Consider the following 15,216-nt stretch of genomic DNA (forward strand, 5'->3'; position numbering starts at 1 on the left):
TGCATAAAATGATGGAATGGGATGTGACCAGAATAATTACAAGTGGCTAAGATTAATTCAAGCATCCCACCATCACTTTTTGTTCACTTCTGATCTTGACATAAGACATGAGCACTCTCTGTACAACAGAACAAATGTGCAATGTCGCATTTGATGGATATTTTGGACCATTATGTGACAATGTTACTTCTATAGCATTTATGGCCATTTACACTAGTCTGAATGCAGTAAATATGTTTCTGTTTCCCTCATGAACATTCTAAAATTGCCAGCAGGATCTGGTGGCTTCTGTCATGGGACTGTTGATTTATCATATACAACGTCCATAAACTATCTTAAAATGTTAAGTTGTCTACATTGTTCTTCTTCTCCCTATAGATCCAGCCATCATTGTCAGCTGTCCGGTGTAAGAGCCAGCAGGAGTCCTCTGGAAGCCACTTAAGTCATTGGGAAACCATTTTGTGGAGAGGTAAGTGTGATAGCTTGAGGTCCTTGTGTCATAGGTTCCCTATTAGGAAGCAAATACTCAGGGAGTGATGAGGACTAAAAGGGCCATGGCTTCCATGCTGACTGCCTAAGTCTCACAAGAGGACGAGTTCTGGTGAGACTTGAGAGAAAGTGTTGTTCAATCTTCCAGACCTCAACTGACAGATGTTGTTGTACTGCAGTAATTCCTTTCTTTAATGAGTTAATTGCCAAGTGATAGTTATTTTTTGTTTTTCCAGTTGCATGGATTGTTGATTCATGCTTAATATGCGGACAGCCCATCAGGTGCAAAGCTTTGCTTCACATTGTTAATGAACTCGCCATTAGAAATGGATTACAAACTAACACTGCATTTGTGATGCCATCTATGTACATATGCCTTGCACTACTGTACCCAGATTACCCTGGGTGAGGTGGTTCCTGACTGTACCCCATGCTCCAGGCTTGTCCGATGGTCTGGCTTGTTAAGATGTAACAAGCAGAACTGCTGTGTAAGTTGAAGGCTACGAATCTATGTTGTCAGTTCCCAGGATCTTCCCTCTCAACAATATTTTTCCCAGTGTATTAAATGCTGCAGCTCTCTCTGGACAACCTTCATGGATGGGAATGCTAACCATGTTCCAAAGTTTTTCCAGGGACTACTTAAATGTATGCCCATGTTTCTATTTTAAACACTGTGGATTCCTGAGATAGAACATGCTTCATATGGCTGGATTGTTAAGAGGATTTTTGATTTGATTGTCAATCCAAATTTGTCACATAGACTGGTGAGGCTTGCTGGGTGTCTGTAGTAGTATTGCTAAAAGTGTTGAAGTCTTTCCTCCCTGGAAGTAAGGTTGTAGTTGGAGTGAAACAGGAATCACCTATACATGTACAGGTCCAATTGTGGTGGTGTCAGGATAATGTCTGTGTCCAACAATCTTTGAAACCCATTTTCAGACTTGCTACTAGCTACTGTTCAACCTAAGGATCAGTTTCAAAATCTATGCTGGTGAAAATGTCCTGAAATAAATATCATGGTCTAAATATTGCTAACAAAAATATTGCTCCATCGATTTCTACAACTAATGGCTCCTTGTCTGAGTCTATAAGTACATTTTAATTGGAAGAGTGTAGTATAGTTCAATGAAAAAAAACACGGAGACATGAAGAAGATGCTTCTGGCCACATGCACTATTGTGGAGCTCTTATGACTGGAGATTTGTGATTGCTCATGAGTTGAAGATAATGTATCTTTTGTTGAGGTATGAAGGAATGCTGTCTAGGATGATATCATAAATGTCGAGGTCCGAAACTGCATGATGGAGGGTGTGTGGTACACCATGTCAAATTCTGAAGAGAAGCTCAGCAGAAGAGGCACTCCATTGGTGTTTACAGTGGCCCTCCCAGATGGAGAATAAGATGGGTTCAAACTAAGGGGACAACAGATTTTTTGATGACCTTAACAAGAAAGATCCGCTGGAGATTGGTCAGAAACTGGCCAGTTTAATGCAGTGGGTCTTGAGATCACTGACGATCTCGCCATTGAGTTTCTTGATAATGACTCTTACAGTGAAGGTAGAAGAGGTGAAGAGAAGGATGTTCTTCAGGTGAACCAATCTTATCAAAGTTCATCGAATTCAGTGGCTCTGACTGAGGTGAGGTGAGGTTCAGCCAATTACTGTTTGTGTGATGCTATAGGCATACAACGAAATTTGCAGTTAAAGTGAAGGATGTGCTTGTCACTCTAGGTGATGGAAGGATTTGCTATGTTGGTGATGTGTCCGAGTGGAGCAAAGATGTTGGCAAAGGTATATACAGCTTTATGTGTGGAACATGAAAGATCAGGTGGCTGATCTTCAAGGTAGGGTCATAAGCATCATCTGATGTGGGTCCAGAATCATTTGTCAAACCAGGCATTCTGGTCTCCTGGGAGTGGTGACCTCGGCAGTGGTGCCAAGGAAGGCTGGGTTGTTTAGAGGCAGCGTGTAACTCAATAGAAATTAAAAAGCACAGGTTGGAGAAGCTCAACAGTTGATGAGTTAAGCTTTGCATTCTTTGAATGAATACTCTGAGTAGCTGGAGGTGGATAAGGACTACTTAAGGATGATCACAACATTTCTACTTGTCTTCATAGAAGATCACTTTCACATGAGGAATGTTTAGTCTGAATAGTCAGCCTCATGAAAGCAGGAAAAGTGTCATTGATTAAAACAAATTCAGTGATGACGAGAAAATCTGCACTTGAGTTAAAGAACAGGTCAAAGTTGTCCGGGTGGTTTTCATTAAATAATCGTGACTTTTATGGATGCAAAATGAATGGTTTCTATTGTTAGAGAAGAAAGGATGTTAGTATGTAGGTTAAGATGAGACTAACCTTGCCTAGTTGAGTCTTCATTTTCTAAGTGGAAATATTTGGAGAGTCCATCTGCATTAGCATGGTTACTCCCAGGTCTATGTTCCACTGTATAGTCCATCCCTTGTAGGGAAACGGACCACCTCAAAAGTTGGGGTTTTCACCCTTTATATGTTTTAGCCAGAAGAGGAGCTTATGGTCTGTCTGAACAATGAAGTGAGTGCCAAACAAGTATGGTGCCAACTTCTTCAGAGCCCAGACCACAGCAAAGGCTCTTCCCTATCTATGGCCGACCATTAAGCACTGAGCTCCTGAGGCGGAAGCCGGGAGCGAGAATCCGATTTAAAAAAAACGTTACTATTGATTGTCACTGTATATCTTGTACTCACTTCGCTCCTTGACCACCTCAGCTCGCGCAGCGGATCCAGCGCTGCCACAGCTTGTTACCCAAACTTGTTTTGCCGCCATTCCCGCGAGCCCGGAGGCCACGCCCCTTTTCAGAGGCCACGCCCCCCGCCGCCAACCTACAAATAGACGCTGACTACAAGCGCCTGCCCATTAAGCACTGAGCTCCTGAGGCAGAAGCCGGGAGCGAGAATCCGATTTAAAAAAAACTTTACTATTGATTGTCACTGTATATCTTGTACTCACTTCGCTCCTTGACCACCTCAGCTCGCGCAGCGGATCCAGCGCTGCCGCGGGTTGTTACCCAAACTTGTTTTGCCGCCATTCCCCGAGCCCGGAGGCCACGCCCCTTTTCAGAGGCCACGCCCCCCGCTGCCAACCTACAAATAGACGCTGACTACAAGCGCCTGCCCATTAAGCACTGAGCTCCTGAGGCGGAAGCCGGGAGCGAGAATCCGATTTAAAAAAAACTTTACTATTGATTGTCACTGTATATCTTGTACTCACTTCGCTCCTTGACCACCTCAGCTTGCGCAGCGGATCCAGCACTGCCGCGGCTTGTTACCCAAGCTTGTTTTGCCGCCATTCCCGCGAGCCCGGAAGCCACTACCCTATTCAGAGGCCACGCCCCGCCGCCGCCCCACCTACCCATAAATCATTTGCATCTTCCGGACGCGCAGCGGGCACGCCGTCTGCGCGCCGAAGGCGCGCCAAAGGTAAGCCCGTCTGCACCCGTCCGCGGCCGACCGGGCCCAGGGGCCATCAATCATGCCCAGATTGTCCAATACTCTTCTACTCAGCTCCACACCCTCCAAGGTCCGTGGCCTTTGGAGAACGCCATGATGTTGCGCATCGACAGACTGGGACTGACGGCCCTGCGCCCCCCCTTCTCAGCTGCCTTTACCCTTCCCTCCCCCAGTCCCTCCTGCCCCTCCTGCGCCCAATACCCTGTCCGTCTTTTACCTTAATACCAGGTCAGCAGTTAAGCACTGTCACGAACTCTTCATCCTGCTGGACTCGCACAAACCAGATCTCTTATTCCTTACAGAGACCTGGCTTTGTGACAACTCCCTTCCTTCTCTGCTAGCTGCCCTCCCCTCTGCTTACTATGCTCTGCGCACCGACCGACCCGCTGGCAAATCGGGTGGTGGCGTCGCCCTGATTGCCCGCAAAGAATTCTCCTTTCAGCCGTTATCCTTTCCTTCCATCGGATCGTCTGACTTTTTAGTCGTCCGCTCATCATCTTTTAGAGCCCCACTCACCTGTTTGCTCATGTACCGCCCCCCCCCCAATCTTCTCAAACCTTTCTCCCCGGCTTCCAAGATCTAGTAGCTACCCTAGCGGTCAACAACTCCTCTATCTTGATACTAGGAGATTTCAACTTTTGGCCGTCCGACCCCGCCGAATGCTCGATCTCGAAAGATTTCTCAGACACGCTCCGCTCCCTCAACTTTGACTCTCACGTTCACTCCCCCACCCACAATCAGGGCCACATTCTAGATCAAATCTGGTCCCTAAACTGCCCTCTAGCCTCCCTGCTCATCTCCCTCTGCACCTGGTCTGATCACTTCTTGTTGTCCTTTTCCCTACACCTTAGCCTAGTCACCACGCCTTCTCTCCCCAAAAACACCTGGGAGCGCTCATGGAGCAAGGTGGACGTGCCCGCGCTATCCGCCACTCTCCTCGCATCTAGTCCGGATCTACACGGCCTGTCATCCTCCGAACAAGCCGATTCCATCAACTCCTGGCTCCTGTCGGGCTGCAACTCTGTCGCTCCCCTCAGGCGGGTGTCCTCCAGACGTGCGAACGACGCCAATCGCTGGTTCAACTAGGAACTTAAGTCACTAAAACTCACAGTGCGCCATGCCGAGTTGGCCTGGCGACGTGACTACTGCCCCAACCTCAAAACCCAGTACACCATCCTCCTGTTTCAATATAAAAAGACTATTTTGGCTACAAAGGCAGCCTACTTCTCCTCCAAAATCATGGCTGCTGAAAACCAGCCTAGAGAAATCTTCTCCATTGTCCACGACCTCGCCTACTCCGTCAGAGTCACCCCCAAACCCACCCCCTCCCAGGATCTATGTAACTCTCTTAACTCTTATTTTCTAGACAAAATCTCTCACATCAAAGCTAACATCCCTTCTCCCCCCCCCTTCCTACGTCAACCCCCAGTGTCCATTAGTCGCGGCACGCCTTGATTCCTTCCCTCCCTTGACTGAGTAAGCCTTTCTCTCTCTTCTCCCTTTGATCAAATCGGGCTCACCTTTAGACCCCTGCCCTGCCCTGCCCACATCTTGAGGCACATTTACTCGGTCTGTGCTCAGCCTCCTCTTAAATTTCTCAATAGCTCACTGACCCAGGGCATTGTCACTCAACCCCTAAAATCGGCCATCATTTCCCCATCCTCAAAAAACCGGGCGCCGATCCTCCGCTCTAGTCAACTATCGCCCCATCTCACTGCTGCCCTTCCTAGGGAAGGTACTAGAGCGCCATGTCACCAGAGCGCTCAGTACCTTTGTGGAGGAAAATGGAGTGCTAGCCCCCCGTCAGGCCGGGTTTCGCCCCGCACACTCCACAGAGTCCGTAGTGTTATCGGTCCTTGACAACCTCAGAGAAGGCATGGACACTAACCACCCCCAGGCCCTGGTCCTCCTCGACCTCTCCGCCGCTTTTGACACGGTTGATCATACCATCTTACTCTCTCGTGTCGGAGCGGCGGGGGTCGGTGGTTCAGCTTTGGTCTGGCTGTCCTCCTTCCTGATGGACCGCACCCAGGCTGTTCGCTTAGGCGATTACTCGGCGGACTTCCGGAAGGTGCAATGCGGGGTCCCTCAGGGCTCTTCCCTTTCTCCCCTTTTATTTAATTTGTACATTGCCCCTCTCATCTTCGCCCTTCAGCAAATGGAGGTCTCCGTCTACAATTACGCAGATGACCTCCAGCTTATTTTTACTTTGTCCCCTTCCCCTGAGTCCATGGCGAATTTCCAGTCTATTATGATCTTTATCCGGGACTGGATGAATTACAACCACCTGAAGATAAACCCAGACAAAACTGAGTTGGTTCTGACAGGTGGCTGCTCCAGTCCCTGGACTCCGCTCTTCTGGCCCCCCTCCCTAGGTCCCCCCCCTTCTCCCTCTTCCTCTGTGAAAACTCTAGGGATCAAATTGAACGACCAACTCACTCTGCACTCCCAGGTCAGCTCCGTGGTTTCCTCCTCCTTTCTTTCACTCGGCACGATCCGTAAAGTCTCCCGTTTCTTTTCTTTTTCCGCCCTGAAACTCATTGTCCTGGCGATGGTAATCTCCCGCCTAGACTATGGCAACGCCTTTTTTTGCGGCATGCCCGCCTACAGTATGCGCCGACTACAACTGGTCCAAAACCAGGCTGCCCGCCTGGTTCACAACCTGGCTAAATTCCACCATGTCACTCCGCTCCTAAAGTCCTTGCCTTGGCTCCCTATTCGGGAACGAGTTCACTTCAAGCTAGGATGTATCATCTTTCAAGCTCGGGCTGGCGTAGCCCCTGCGTTCATCTCCTCGGAAATCAAGGCCTACGCCCCCGTCAGAGACTTACGCTCATCCTCTCAGCAATTGCTGACAGTTCCCCGCTTTAGGCGTAAAAAGTGGGGGGGCACGAAATTTTCCACACTTGCCCCTGCCTTCTGGAACTCTCTCCCCGCCCACCTTAGATCCTCCACTCAATACCCACACTTCCGCAAGGCGCTTAAAACCTTGCTTTTTTCACAGGCCTACCCATCATAATTGTCCTACTCTTCCCCTTCTCCCCGATCCTCTTGCCCTCTTGGGCTCAGTACCTCACAGCGCCATGAAACCGCCAGGTGTATGTGCGCTCTACAAATATTTTAAACTCAACTCAAACTCAAACTCAAATGTTTCTCTCTGTGGGTCAACCTTCTTCTAATAAAACCTACTGGTTAATCCTGACCCTCTGCATTAAGTTGTGACAACACGTCCCCTACCCCCAACTCAGATGCATCTGTTTGGACAATTAATTGTTTGGAATAGTCAGGACTTTGCAGAGTGGGAGCAGTGCACATGGCTTGCTTGAGGTTATTAAATGCCTTCTGACAGCTAACTGTCCACTGAACTTTCTTGGGCATTCTTTTAGATGTGAGATCATATTGACCCATATCCTTTAACAAATCTCCTGTAATAACCAGTCAGGCCCAAGAAAGCTCTGACCTGAGTCTATGTAGTTTGAGCACCCCGGTCCATGATGGTCTGGATTTTGCTATGTTGTGGTTGATACTGGCCTCTACCCACAAGGTGGCCCAGGTACACAACCTTGCTCTGCCCTATCTGGCACTTAGCAGCCTTGATAGTGAGGCCTGCTTTTTGCAGAGCCTCCAAAACATTCTTTTGGTGGACCTGGTGATACTCCCAGGTGGAGCTAAAGACAGCTATATCATAAAGATATGCTGCACCATAGGCTTCCAGGCCTGTAAGGACTTTATTCACCAACCTTTGGAATACTTCAGGTGCATTATTCAGACCAAAGGGCATCACCACACATTAGTAGTGCCCACTAGGGGTTGAAAATGCTGTTTTGGTTTGGCATTCTCAGCTAAACTGATTTGCCAATATGTAGCAGTGAGGTCAAATGTGCTCAAGAACTTGGCTTATGCCGAAGTATCAATGAGCTCATCTGCCCTAGGAATAGGGTGAGCATCAGTCCTAGCGACTGCATTGAGTCCCCTGTAGGCAACACAAACCCTCATTTATGTCTTACCACCCTGGGTATGAGGTTTTGGTACCAGGACCACTGGACTAGCCCAAGGGCTATCTGAGGACTCAATCACTCCCAATGTCAGCATCTTTTGGACCTCAGTCCTGATGCAATCTCTGATATAGTCAGGCTGCCTGTAAATTTTGTTTTTAACAGGTGCTCCCACCTGTGTCCACTTCATGGGTACACCAGGTGGTGTGACTAGGAGTCAGAGAAAACATATGCCTATACTGATTGAGGACCTTCCTGCAATCAGTCTGCTGTTGCTCAGTGAGGCTGCCTGCCAAAGCTACACCATCAACTGAGCCAACATCAGGGTTTTGTGAGAGGAGATCAGGGAGTGGGTCACTCTCTTCCTCCTCTCCCACATCAGTAGCCATGAACAAGCCCATGTCTGCCCTGTAAACATATGGCTTGAGCCTGTTCACATGGAGCACCCTGTTGGGGCTCCTGCGAGTTCCAAGGTCCACCAAATAGGTGACCTCTCCCTTCGGCTCAAGTATAGTATGGGGTCCAATCCACTGGTCTTCGAGGGCTTCTGGGGCACAGGCTCCACCACCCATACTTTCTGTCCTTGCTGATAAACAGTCAGTACAGCCTTTTGGTCATGCCAGCGTTTTTGCAATTCTTGGCTTTCCTCAAGGTTTTCATTGGCCTTCTTCATGAACTAAGCCATCCTGGAGCGGAGACTAAGTACATAGTCCACAATGTCTTGCTTAGGTGGTTTGACTAAATACAGGGGACCCCTGACGATAATGCACGAGTCACTTTGCTCCAGGGTGGCGCACACCCAAAAGACGAATTCGCTACGCAGTAACACACAAGTTATTTCTCCCGCTGTTCAGCACATGCACCCTACTCCATTGATTACACACACATTTTGAAAATATTTCACTGATGTCACTGTTTATGTGCACACCATACTGTTGTACTTCGGTATTAAGCTTACGTTACGATTTTAGGGACACGTGATCAAGAACACTGCGCTCACAACGTTGTTTTCACTGCAAGCACAGTAAATGTTCTGAGTCACCGCTAACACAACGATTTGTTAATATCACCATAACCAGATGGTGTAGACCACTTCTTTTCACTAAGGCACACCTACTTTAATTCACGGTGGTACACCGATGCCATAATTCATTCATATGCCAGACTTGCGTTTCACATTTTACTTTATTTATGTGAGACCTAGGACTTGAATTCGATAATAGATTACCGTTCCTTTGTTTTAGGAATAACCCCCTGAAGAAGGGTGAATGCCCGAAATGCATTGGGTACCCTGTTAATTTTGTGAACATTCTATGCTAATGAATAATGTGAACCTAACATTATAACCAAAACAAGGAATTAATTGAATGGATTAATCATAAAAGAAGATTAAATGAAAGCGAATGGAACTACTGAGTTGTTGAACGATTTATAAAGTATAACCGAATCCAAGGAGTGTCGGAAGAGTTTGTTTTTTCCCTGTCGGAGAACACTTAGCAAGTATTTCAATAGTTTCACACCTCATGAACAGGAGGTGATACTCTCAGGCACCCAGAAATGTTATGAATATTTGAACGTGCAGTTTACCATCCACACACCCCAAAGGAGTGCGACCATCAACTTTCACGCATCTTTAGATTGCAAGAGGAGTCAGGTATGGAGAAGAGGTGTGAAGTAAAGAACAATCTGCTTGTCTTTAGTAGTGGTTGAAAGATTAGTGCAGGGATGAGGGAGGACAAAAGAGAGTTGCAAGAATGTCTTTTAAAGGCATAGATGGAACATTTGGGAAGGTGCTTTAGGAGTGTGGGAGAAAACGTTTTGTGAGAGGAGGCCAAGTACAGCGAGTGCATTAGAAGGTGCTGTGGCCGTCCTGTAGCAGTGACTTTCTAAGCCATACATAGGTGCCTTTGAGAGGCACTGCTGCAGGACCGCCACAGTGCATGCCAGACCACGAAAAACTCATAATCTGGCGGGCGGGAGGCGGCCCTGTTTGACTGTCCTGGAGGGGGGCGGTGGCGTAGCGGGCTGCTCCAGTAACCGCCAAACTCGTAATCAGACCCTCAGACACAACAAACTAGAAGGCACAGGTTTCCAAATCCACTAGTTGATAAGTGTCAATGGAGTCCAGCCGCATGCAGTTTCAGTGCAACCCGTTCAAAGGCGCAACTTCTCCAATTCACAAATTCATTTGAACCTGTGAAATCCACCCAGTTGTAGTGTATGTGCAACAAAGTGAAAGGCAAAGCTTCCAAAAATTCAGGAACAGCATAAGTGTCATTAATAGGAAAAAGAATTTTTGTGGGGCACATATATTATAGTTGTGCAATAATACTAAGTACATTTAGCCCACAAGGCACACTAGCATGACAAAAATAGCAATAGTATTGGAGTATGTGAGATATTGTTTCAGGTGTGTGTGCTCCCAAAGGTCATCCTCCAAATTAAGTTACAGGGAAAAAATCAGAATCCCAATAAAGTATTTGGTTGCCATTGGATACAGTTCTACGATGGCCTGGCACAGGGAATGGTGTTGTCTCTCTGCGTCACTTATGGTGAAACTTCATCCACTACAGAGTCAAGTACTTTGCTTCAGAACAATATACTACAATTGTTTGTGAACATGACAGGAAACCAGGTCACAAGTCTCCAGAGAAGGAAAATATATAATGGCAGTCAGACGTGATTAGATTGGGAGAAGGATGGCACAGTGATACAGCATCAGTGACATCTGATCCAACACAACCCAAGGGGCATTTGTGTGCCAACGAAGACTGGAATCTCTCCAGGTTTGAAAACACAATTTTTCTTAGACTGAACTTCATATAAAATTTGACTAAAATATCTGAATCAGGTTTTAGCCATTGCTTTGGCTACATTCTACTCGGTATGTACCTTTGCTGACTATCTCACCTACATTTTTGCAAATATTCTTCGCCAACTCAAGATTAATTTACTAGACTTTCAAAGTGGAACATTAGTCCTATTTCTATCACACACAGTTTTCTTGAATAGTAAACAATTCCCTACGTTTGTTCCCCAAAGTTAGTTCAAAGTTACTTCTGCGTTAAGTGAGGAAGAAGAGAAACACATAGAATTTGTATTTTTATTTAAAATTATTTTCTTTTGTATAAATTGTAAGACTACATTTACTGCAGTGAAAATTGATATTGACCCATACTATGCTTCTATTATAAGTAAGTGTCAACATCGTTGCTGTTTAAGAGGACCAGGACATGGTTTCTGGTTTATCCGGTGATTTACTCAAAACCATTATATATGGGCTATCTACATGCCTAATAAACCCTTAAAATGTGCAGTAACAAACTGCTTTAACTGTGGTACCTCTAAATTATTGGTGAACAAAGCTCATAGGGCCAGATGTATGACCCTAAATTGCCTGCACAAACGGGTTTGCAATCCGTTTGTGCATGCAAAATGGCGCAGGGCCATGTACAATTCCTCAATAGCGAGTCATAATTTATTTGCGACTTGCTATTTAAGAATTGCGAGTCGTTATTAGGAAGGGGCGTTGCCTTCCTAATAGTGTCCGCAAAGCAATGTATGAATGTTTTGTGACCGCAATTGTGGTCGCAAAACACTCGCAAATTACCATCCTCTTCAAGAGGGTAGTAACGCAGTCACAATTTGGAAGTGGTCCACTGGGGACCCCATCCACTTTGTGACTGTCTCTAAAAATATTTTTATTTTTCAAATGCATCACATTTTCCTTTAAGGAAAGCGGGCTACATAAAAGAAAAAAAACTTTATTGAAAGGCAATCCCAGACATTAGAGGTCTGCTGAGCTCAGCAGGCCACAATCCCTGGGAGGGCCAGCCATTCCCAATGGGTTCGCAAATTGGGACAGGCTCATTAATATTCATGAGCCTCGCATTTTGCGACCCCATTGGGAATTGCTAACAGTGTCTCTGACACTGTAGTACATACCAATTTGCGACTCACAAATTGCAAGTTGCTATTACGACGCAATTTGCGAGTCACAAATTACTTGGTTGTACATCTGGCCCGTAATCTGGAAAGCCATTTTCCAAGCACAGGCAGCAGAATGTAACCGTTTTGGTGATAAAAGCTTTTCTTTGCATGGAGAAGAATCACTGCTGTGTATTTGTGCAAAACCCTACTTGATGTTTCTCCACTGTGTTGCTTTTGTTTTACATTACAGAGTCAAAGAAGGGAACACGTTTGAAATTCTGAAGCTTGCAACCATGAACACAATCATTGTCTATGAACATGCTAACTTCGGAGGACTCTCTAAGACATTTCATTCAGATGTTCCTAATCTGGTGAATGAAAGCTTCAATGACTGCATCTCTTCTGTGAAGGTCTTCGGCAAGCCCTGGGTCCTATATGAGGATATACACTTTAGGGGACAATGCCTACCCCTAGAGGAGGGTGAATATGCACAGATTAGCTATAATGATTGGGCATCTTCTCTTAGGCTGATCACTGATGACCTGAGACATCCCCAGATCACAGTCTATGCGGATATCGATGGAGAGGGTAGGGCTTTAGTGTTGACTCAGGAGACCAATCTAGTGTTCGCACAGATGAATGATATGGTATCCTCCCACCGAGTCCAGAGTGGAGCCTGGGCTCTGTACCAGGATATAAATAAAGGTGGGAGGTGCATTATAGCCAGGGCTGGTGAATATTTGTCGGACTACCGTAGTATCGGTTTCAATGATCAAGTCTCCTATGTGTATCCTCTGCGCCCTGGAAGGTCCGGTATGTAAGCCACGGTTCTGTGGGACAGTAAAGCAAGTAGAGAGTGAAAGGAACATTCAGATAGATCAGTATCATTAGAAACATCAATCAAACATCGAGCAGCAGTTCACTGCTACTTCTTCCAAAGGGTTTTAATAAGTATGTCTCCCATAGCTTCGAATTCAGCAATGATAGATCAGTAAAGGTGGGTACCTCATTTACCTTAAAGAAGTGGTTTATGTTAATACAGAGTTGAGCATGCCAGTGAAGTCGCCAACACGGTCGAATGTGACTGTCAGTTGCATGTTCAAGGAGGTCACAGATTTTAGTGTAAGTGGAGCTTAAAATCACCCAGGGTGGTAAAACTCAGATCAAAACCGATGTCAATCTGCCACAAAAACCTATATTGATGTGCAGTGCCATCCCGTCGGTTGCTCTCAGTGGGATCCACACCATCTCCTCCTCAGTGGTAATTTGCAAAATAAAAAGTGCCGGGGCTCTCCTCAGGAGGTAGCGCTAACAGGAGAAATGTGTTGGTGTAAACTGCCTCCGAACTAGAGTCCCGGCACTTATTATTCTGGAGAGGACTTTGCCTAATGGCTGGAGTTGCCGATATCAGAGCTGGGGAACCGGGTTCGAGTCTCAGCGTGGCTCAACATCCTGTGATTCTGTGGAAATCATGCTGCCTTCCAAATGAGTGTGTCCTTAACTGGTGCTATGAGCACCGGTGCTGAGGATTAGGTGCTGGTGCTGAGCACCTGCAAGCAGCTGCTCAAATTAAGCACTGCTTCTCCTTAGTGCACATGCCGCGACATTGGTCAAGTATATTTTGGGTGACTGTATATTCCTTTAAACTGAGATACCTGAGAGTAATCCTTTCATTTATGGTTGCCATTTCCCCAGACATTGCTTCAAAAATCCGCCTTAGGCAAGAGATTACTACATTGTGAATAGTGAGTTAGGTTCCTCTCCTCCAAATATCTCTGTCTGAACTCCTGTGGAAATCAAACTGTTTCAATCAGCGACTGGCCTCTGGCAATCACTGCTGCACCGGTAGTGATTTGTAGGGCTCAAACCACCTTTATGACAAGTATTGGCCCACTGTATTGTGCCACTCTTTCATAACTAATGGGACAATTCAGATGTCTGACAATGATTTATACCTTGAAGAAACTGCAGTAGCTAATTCACCAGTGCAGTCAATATTTGGTTCTAGGACACTGCATGGCCAGACATTAAAACACTTAAAAACACATTCACTTATTTCCATTGTTCACGGTTGTATTGGTAAACACATGTGTAAATGAAACTGAACTGAGGGTGCAGGCTTCATTTACATCACTATTCTGCACCACATACACCTTTATGTGCTGGTCTCCTGCCAGCAATGAATTTGAAGTTCCTTTTGCGATTTTCTTTGTAATATTTACTTCCATTATACTGCAGCTTAAGCTGGTACATGAAGGGTTTCTATCATCTTATTTTAAATCTAGTCAATTAACACAAATCACGATTTCTAAACATCCAACTACTGTGGTGAAGATAGCGAAGATAACTAATGTAATAATTAAGTATTCATTTTTGTTTTTGCTTTACTACAATAAGCAAAGGAAGTCAATGATCAGGGTTTTGTTTCCTGTATGGTTATTTTTGTTATGCCTTCTGACTAAATAAACCTCAGTTATGAGCAGTTCTTGTGTACATTTGTCTCTTCTTTTCTTTTGCATTGCAGGCCTTCTCTGCCCACAACATTTACAGAGACATGTCTTAGAAAGGATAGTTTGAAGAGTACAGTCACACTGACTGAAGCTTCCAAGAGACAGTGACATTCTAAGAGAAGGAATATGGTGTCCGTCTCCAAGAATACCTATCTCACATAATCTGTTGCAATTTTATGTATTTGTCTTACTTTATAATTCACCCACCATCCACAACAGTCTGGACAAAGATCCTTGAGTGCTGGCACATACATACTCATGCATGTGCACATATTTGCAGAAACAATGATCAAAACGCAAAACTACACAAATAAATGCACACATATACATTCCCAATCAACAAACACATACACTAAAGCATGTAACCAGAAACATACACACGTATGCTAAACTCTCTGTGAAACACAACACACACAGACGTAAACAGATATACACAAGCCTGCATATTACTATCCAAATCCACACAAACACATAAAATACCAACATAGAAATATAAATTCTAATATGTACACAAATATACACACATACAACCAAAATAACAACGTAATATGCAGACACAACAGCACAAAACGTCCTAGAACTCTGAGCAGATTATGGTTTGAATTTTGTTAAGACTTCTCAGAAATTCTAGATCACACGTCTGTGCCAATAACTGCTAATCTAGAACCCGAATAACTAAACGCGTTCCCCTACTGGAGTCCAACCCACAATTTTTTGTGCCACGAAAAATGTATCTGATTTATCATGACTTTCGTTCAGGCTGTCCATCCTAGTTTTAGACGCCCCACTCTGTTTTAAACCTTACATAA

The 15,216-nt window shown here is 45.4% G+C and overlaps 1 pseudogene across 1 annotated transcript; it reads left to right on the plus strand.

Moving 5' to 3' along the window:
- Positions 1 to 365: 365 nt before the first annotated feature.
- LOC144768063 (epidermal differentiation-specific protein pseudogene) lies at positions 366 to 14,390 on the plus strand (annotated as a pseudogene). Its single transcript, XR_013598460.1, has 2 exons — positions 366 to 469; positions 12,148 to 14,390. The product of XR_013598460.1 is annotated as an epidermal differentiation-specific protein pseudogene (transcript).
- Positions 14,391 to 15,216: the final 826 nt, after the last annotated feature.

This window comes from Lissotriton helveticus, chromosome 7 (genome assembly GCF_964261635.1).
Source record: "Lissotriton helveticus chromosome 7, aLisHel1.1, whole genome shotgun sequence".
NCBI classification, from domain to species: Eukaryota; Metazoa; Chordata; class Amphibia; order Caudata; family Salamandridae; genus Lissotriton; species Lissotriton helveticus.